A 7,650-nucleotide genomic window follows, 5' to 3' on the forward strand; every position below is an offset into this window, starting at 1 on the left:
CTTAGCGCTGTGATCTCGATAGTGTCTCACCTATTAACTGTCCCAGGCTTTCTCATGTCATCACCTCCCCCTCCCATTGCTCCTTCTCCTCAGCCCATAAATAAGTTCATCCTCCATCCCAAAACACTCTTTGGCTTCTGCCTCTACCTTAAGCTACTTTCTATTTTATCCCTAATTTTGTTGGAAGCAAAGGGCCACCTGGACATGACTGCCAGGGGTTGGTTTCTGGCTCTGCTCCTTAATAGCTGTGTGATTTGGGGCAGATTGCTAAAGCTTTCTGTGCCTCAGTTTCTTCATGTGTAAAAGGAGGGTGTAAATAATGGTTCTTACTTTATCGGCTTATGAGGAGTAATTTAGTTAGTATAACTAAAAGGCTTAGAATAATAAGATAGTATTATATTATATATAGAGTACTATATATACACATTTACACATGCATATGTGATTGCTAATATTATCTTTTAGGAAAACTAAAAGACTTAAAATACAAAAAATCATAAAACACCAATATTCTTACTGCCCATAATTAATAAATATTAACATTGCACCATATTTACTTTCATGTTGATCAGTATGTATGTATATATGTACAACCCTCTTTCTATGTATGTGCATGTTTATTTAAAATTAAACAAGTGGCTCTGGCCAGTTGGCTCAGAGGTAGAGTGTCGGCCCAGTGTGTGGAAGTCTTGGGTTCGATTCCCAGTCAGGGCACACAGGAGAAGCACCCGTCTACTTCTCCATCCTTCCCCCTCTCCTTCTTCTCTGTCTCTCTTTTCCTCTCCTGCAGCCAAGGCTCCATTAGAGCAAAGTTGGCCCAGGCACCGAGGATGGCTCCAGGGCCTCTACCTCAGGCACTAGAATGGCTCCAGCTGCAGTGGAGCAATGCCCCAGATGGGCAGAGCATCACCCTCTGGTGGGCATGCCAGGTAGATCCCGGTTGGGCACATGCAGGAGTCTGACTGCCTCCCCACTTCTAACTTCGGAAAAAATACAAAAAAAAAATTAAATTAAACAAGTATTAAATGCATACATTTTTCAGAGAGAAGGACAAGAAGACAGAAGGGAGGAAGGAAAGAAGGAAGGAACAAAGGAAGAAAGGAAGGAAGAAAGGAGGGAGGGAGGGAAGGAGGGAGGGAGGGAGGGAAGGAAGGGAGGGAGGGAGGGAGGAATGAAGGAAGGAAGGAAGGAAGGAAGGAAGGAAGGAAGGAAGGAAGGAAGGAAGGAAGAAAAGAAGAGGGCAGGGAGGGAAGGAAGGGAAGAAGGAAAAGAGAGAAGTAGAGATAGGAATGAGAAAAGAAAGAGACTACTCATACATTGTATCAATCAGGGTTTCTGTTTAGAAGCAATAAAAACCTATTGATTAACTTTTAAACAGTGAATGATTTTAAATAAATAATGGTACAAAAACAACAGCGAATGATTTCATCCAAGGACAATGTGTAGTTTACAGAAGCACTTAGAAAGCTGGAGAACCCACTTGGGGCACAGGTGAGAACAGGAACACATCAGCCAGACTGGAGCCCAAATCACCACCCGTCCGCTGCAGGGTGGACCTGCTGCTGCAGAACAAAGGCAGAGTCTTGCACTGTCCCTGGTGCTGCTGTCGCCACTGTGTCTGGAAACCAGCCATTCCTGCTGCTGCTGCCGCCACTTCGGCCAGTATTAATCCTCCTCTGTCCCTGCTTCTTTGTGTCACTAGCTCCCAATACAAAGGTCAGGACAGACACATCTGATTAATCATGTGCCCATTAACGAGACAAAAGGAAGGCTGAGGGAGCAGGATTTTGGTGTTTTGAGTTTCTATGTGGAAGGTGGGCTGTGCCACCTTCAAGGTGGGGACAGTCCCAAGATATTTAAAAGAAGTTTAAATGCTGGGATGCTCCCCCAAATCTGACTCTTTGGTTCCTGACATCAAGGCACACTCAACTTTCCATAATTATGCTTTGAAGAAAATGCTTACACTTTGTTGTTCTAGAATCTGTACCCAGAACTTGTTTAACCAAGTATGGTAAGACATGCAGACAGCAGACTGATTGTCATGAAAATTTATACTGACAGGTCCCTAGAAGCAGGAGTCATGGCATGCCATACAGGGCCACTTGGAGAAGCACAAGGGCCAGCCAAGGGCAGAAAGGGCAAAGAAGAAAGCATGGCTCACAGTATTTATTGGAGTTTCTGTAGGCAAGACAGTCAGAGCAGGGTAAGCAGCTTAGGGTTGGATAGTGTGAATAATGTTGGCAAGCTTTGGGCATAAGGATGATCTCTAGTTGTCTGGTACTGGCCCTGGGGTGAATTAGTGCAGGAAGAATACTGGATTGGTGTGTGAGAGAGGAGTGTTTGGGGTGCTGATCAGGACTGCAATGTGATTTTTGTATGCCCATGAAAGCTGGGTCACAGGGGAGACATAAACAACTTTGGCCATAAATTCGGCCCTGTGAGTAATGGAGGCCAAATAAGAATCCAAGAAAATGCAGTTAGAACACTAACACAAGGAAACCATTCCTCACAGAAATAAAAGTGCTCATCCTAACCTCAAAGGGACACAGCGCTAAGCCTCCCCAGTGACTCCAGCCAGCTTCCTTCTAGCCTCTCTGGGCAATGCCCATTCTTGCTCCAACCTTGGCAGAGCATCATATAGAAATTATGTTTCCTATAGAGCTGCTATAGAGTAAATTATAAAGTTTATCAAAGCACACTGCCTATAAAGTAATGGAGTAGGGAGAAAATAAAATAAGTTAGCAAAGTAAAGAAAAAATACAGGCAGGAACAGGTCTCATTGTTGGAAAAGATCATTAGGTTAGAGTTAGTATTTATAGCTTTTCCCTCCACCCATTCTCCAGAACCAGCCTCTATTCTATAAAAGACAAACTGTTACCTCTCAATCATGGAAGGGTTTCAACATAATAAGTTTGCCACCAGGAGAAGAATTGGAGCCTCGGACCGCAGGGACCTTATCTGGAGCCCAGGGCTTGTCACTGCTGCTGGGGAGTTGGGCTTTTGGCAGTGGCAGCAATAAGGACCACATCAGGAGCAGCATCTGTAATTGGAGTCACTGTATTAAGTTTACAAGGCACTGACATTCGTCAAAGACCCATTCATTTTAGGAAGAATTTGGTGATAACTAAACTTGCCATCCCTGCATCATTCTAGTCTTTGATGGTGGTCCTAATCCTTATGATTCCCCTAAAGACATGATATGAATTTTATTTCTTATTTTGTTATAGAGGCTCCCACTTGGTTGTTCTTGCCAGGAATGATGATGATGTGTCAAGTACTGAGAAGTTTTCTTAACTCAAATCTCAGCACTCAAGGTCTAAACCAGAGGTCCCCAAACTTTTTTCACAGGGGGCCAGTTCACTGTGCCTCAGACCGTTGGAGGGCCGGACTATAAAAAAAACTATGAAGACTATACTTTCAGGGATCACTTCTATAGTTTGTTACTAGAGAAGTTTCTCTGATCATGTAGAGTACCCAAAACCACGAGGAGGAGTTGCAGTGTTCTCTCCTGAGCGTGAAGCCGGCTCTTGGTGTTGCTTGTGTAACTGCCTTTTGCCATTGATGATCGTTCTTCTCTTCTTTTGGGAGAGTAAGAGGGAGAGAATGCAGTCTGAGTGGAAGTTTAAAAAAAAACAAAACAAAAAAACTATGAACAAATCCCTATGCACACTGCACATATCTTATTTTAAAGTAAAAAGACAAAACTGAATAAATACAATATTTAAAATAAAGAACAAGTAAATCTAAATCAACAAACTGACCAGTATTTCAATGGGAACTATGCTCCTCTCACTGACCGCCAATGAAAGAGATGCCCCTTCCGGAAGTGCGGCGGGGGCCGTAGTTTGGGGACCCCTGGTCTAAACCATTCCCCATCCTCCTCCCCGTAAATAACAAGATGATAGTCCTCTCACACCCATGTATTTTTCAGGAGCTGGGAGAAGGATATCTTGTGAGTTCTCTCGTATTAGGAGGAAAGTGGCAGATCATACATTAAAAAAACAAGTTTATTGCAACTCTTTTATTTCTGCAAATCTTCCATTCTGCTGTACTAATTCTGGTATCATTGTCACTTTGCATGGACTACAAATTGAACAAACTGTTAATACCACCCATGATGGTTAATTTTATGTGTCAACTTGCCTGGCCTAATGAAAGCCCAGATAGCTGGAAAAAAAACAGTCTTTCCGGGTATGTCTGTGCTGTGTCTCTGGAAGAGATTATCATTTGAATCAGTAGACTGAGTAAAACAGATCTCCCTCGCCAATGAGGTGGACACCATCTAATTTTGGGGGCCTAAATAAAACAAAAAGGTGGAGGAAGGATGAATTCACTCCTCCTGCTTGAGTTGGGACCTCCATTTTCTCCTGCCTTTGGGCATCAGGGTTTCTGCTTCTCAGGCTTTGGGACTCAGACCAAGGCTTACATCACTGGCTCCCATTCCCAATTCCCAGGCTTTTGGATTCCAGGGGAATTACGCTACCATCTCTCTTGGGTCTCCTCTCTTGAGCCAGCTCAGTCTCAGTAACCATGAGAGCCAATTCCTATAATAAATCTCATCATTCTTGTATATCTCCTGGAGAAACCTGACTAATACACACCCCTAGCTCTTCAAACTTGTAGACTAAACCAAAATCTCTAAAAAGCCCACCCCTATCAGTCAGCCTAATTTTATTTCAACTTTCTGTGCTTGGTCTAGATTCTAGAACCTCAAGAATCCATTTCTACACATGTTCACCAGCCTGTGGACATAAATGAACAGAATTTTGCAGTTTTGGGGTAAGTTTGTGTCTTCTCCTGAATTTGTCCCTGGAACTTGTTTGCTGGGCATGTAGGATCCTGATCCTGGTTCAAGTCCAGAGTCAGGGATGGGTGGTTAAAATGGGGAATAAAGAAAGTTGGCTTACCCGGGATGTGACAAATCCTTTAGGTGAGGGTGTTGTAATTAGGTTTAAGTGAGATCGTAAGGGTGGATCCCTCATGATGGGATTAGTTTTCTTACCAGAAAAGATTCCAGAGAGCTTGTTTTCTTGCTTTGCATGTGCACAAAGAGGTCATGTGAGCACACTGTGCGGCGGTGGCCGCCTACGAGCCAAGAGAAGCCTCAGAATGAAACCTACCTGGCCAGCACCTTGACCTTGGACTTCCCAGATTCCAGACTGTGAGAAATAACAATCTCTGGCCACATCTCCAAATATCATCAAAGTGGGGGTTGGGGCTTCAACCTGTGAAGGGTGGGGACACAAAAATTCAGTCTATTACAGTTGGTACGTGAGTGGTATGATTCAATAGAAGACATAACTGATGATAGGGGAAGAGGGATTATCCCTGTGCCTACAGGGTGCCAATCTAGTGCCTTAGTGGAACAGCTGGCCTTAGACTGGAGCAGAGGCAGCTGATCAGTGTAGCTAGAGGAAAGGTGGAGTAGAAATAGCCTCAGGTAGGTGGGTCAAAGAGGGTCAGGGGAGATTGCAGAAGTTTACTGATTGCTCCAATAATCTCAGTAAAATAAGAAGCAATGACACTGACTGAGAGAGACAATTGGTAAGGGGAGCACTGAAAACTGAGGAGAAAAAAATTTGTCATCAGTCATCTGAGAGATTAGGAGAGAGGGCAGACAAGAGAAGAGTGTAAAGTTGTTGGGTGGAGAACAGTGCAGTCCAATGAGGCAAGATTAATGCTGTGGGTATTCAGGGTGGAACTGGCAGTGATGAGACTAGAAGGGTGGTACAAGGGCAGGAGGGGAGAACAGCAGACGCAGGTGCCTCAGGGGAGAGCAAGGAGGGGAGGAGAATAAAAAAGGGGTTTTGCTATTGATAAACCTGAAGTTGCAGAGAGCATGGTGAGTTCCAGAAGTTCCCAAAAGGCACAATAGAAGGGTTTGGGGAATTGGTAAGGAGTGAGAGGTGACTGTTCTGGCTGATTGAAGCAGAGACTATATTTAATGACAGCACATTGATGAGGCCATTTGGAGTTTGGAGAACCAAGCTTGGAACACAGCATAGAGAGGGCCAACACCAAAATCACAGCACAGAGTCAGACTGGTGAGGGCACTGTTGCCACTGCCTGCAACTGCCAAGTCAAACCCTGCTCTGTCCCTGTCCTCTGTCCAGTACTCCTCCTGCTGTAAAGTCTAGGCTGGGTGCCTCTGATTTGCTGAGCTTGCTCCCAGGCCTTCATCCTAGCTTCAGAGCAGGCTGGGAAAGTGAGCACATGGCATTTCAGGTTCTGTGCTCAAAGTGGCTCTTTCTTCTATTAAGACCCATAAGATGGACATTTCTTATGGGCTTCTTATTTGCAAACACAGCACTTTTTCTGGGCCATATAAGCAGAAGGGGGCTTCTAGGACATTGATAGCAATCTCAGAGAGGACAGGAGGGTCAGGCTTGAAAACTGCACAGCCAAGATCAATGCTGTGAAAACAAACTATGTCATGGTACAATTTTAATGAAGCTACCACTGTGCTGCCCCATCTGCAGGCACCAAGTACTCCCAGGACTGGACAGAAGAAGCTTCATCACAGCCTCCTTAGAAAAGCTAGATGCTTCTGCTGCTGCCATCTCTGGAAGAAAGTTCCAGTTACACAGCTGTTGCTCCAGTTTGCTCATTTCCATACATAAATCTCAGGCAAGGACACTGATTGGCAGAGCTCATGTCATGTGACCAGCAGATCTGGGAAACAGTGTTTGTGGCATCTACCTTGAGAAGGTAGAACTCAAAATGTGAGAATTGTCAAAGTAGAGAGAAGATATTTGAAGGATGCTGTCTCTCAATGACAGATACCTACTTTAGGGCAGAATTTTCCAAATGTAAAAAGAGGATATAAATTTTGGGTAGTAAACAAACAAATAAACAAACAAATACATAATGAAAATGAAAAGTAGCCACTATAAATATTCATCTTGTTCCTCTCATTGCCGCGGAAGCAACTGGCAACTCCTTGAATTCATCACTCCTTAAAACGGAAGCCTCTTGGTGGTTCCTGTTTTTGTCTGTTTTATTTACCAGTACATCCTAACAAAGTGCCTGGCACATAGCAGATGCTAAATACATATTTGTTGAATGAATTAAAGATATTTGTTTGCTGTACTAAAGAAAGACAAAGTTTCAGGTGGAATGTGGCTTAAAAAAACAGACAGAGAGGCTGATCAGTGGTGGTGCAATGGAAAGAGCGTCAAATCTGAATGCTGAAGTCACCTGTTTGAAATCCTGAGATCGCTGGCTAGAGCAGGGCTCATCAGCTTGAGCATGGGGTTGAACGTGGGGTTGCTGGTTTGACCATCCTGAGCCCAAAGGTCACTGGCATGAAAAGCCCATAGTTGCTGACTTGAACCCAAAGGCCACTGGCTTGAGCAAGGGGTCACTGGCTTGGCCTGAGCCTTGGGTCTAACCCCTGGTCAAGGCACATACAATAAGCAATCAATGCACAACTGAAGTGGAAGCAGCTATGAGTTGATGCTTCTCTCCCTCCCTCCCTCCCTCCTTCCCTCGCTTCTTGTCTCTCTCTCTCTCAAAAAAAAAAAAATTAGAACAAACTCCTCTCTCAACCATTAGGAAGTAGATGGTTTTAATTGTTTTTTAAATTAATTTTAGAGAGAGAAGACAGGAACATTTATCTGTTCCTGTATGTGCCCTGACTGGGGATCGAAC

General features: G+C 44.1%; 1 non-coding gene across 1 annotated transcript; it reads left to right on the forward strand.

Moving 5' to 3' along the window:
• The first annotated feature begins 3,405 nt into the window (after positions 1-3,405).
• Positions 3,406-3,619, forward strand: LOC136321494 (small nucleolar RNA U3). Its single transcript, XR_010728689.1, has one exon. It is a non-coding gene; the product is annotated as a small nucleolar RNA U3 (small nucleolar RNA).
• Positions 3,620-7,650: the final 4,031 nt, after the last annotated feature.

This window comes from Saccopteryx bilineata, chromosome 1 (assembly GCF_036850765.1).
Source record: "Saccopteryx bilineata isolate mSacBil1 chromosome 1, mSacBil1_pri_phased_curated, whole genome shotgun sequence".
NCBI lineage: Eukaryota > Metazoa > Chordata > Mammalia > Chiroptera > Emballonuridae > Saccopteryx > Saccopteryx bilineata.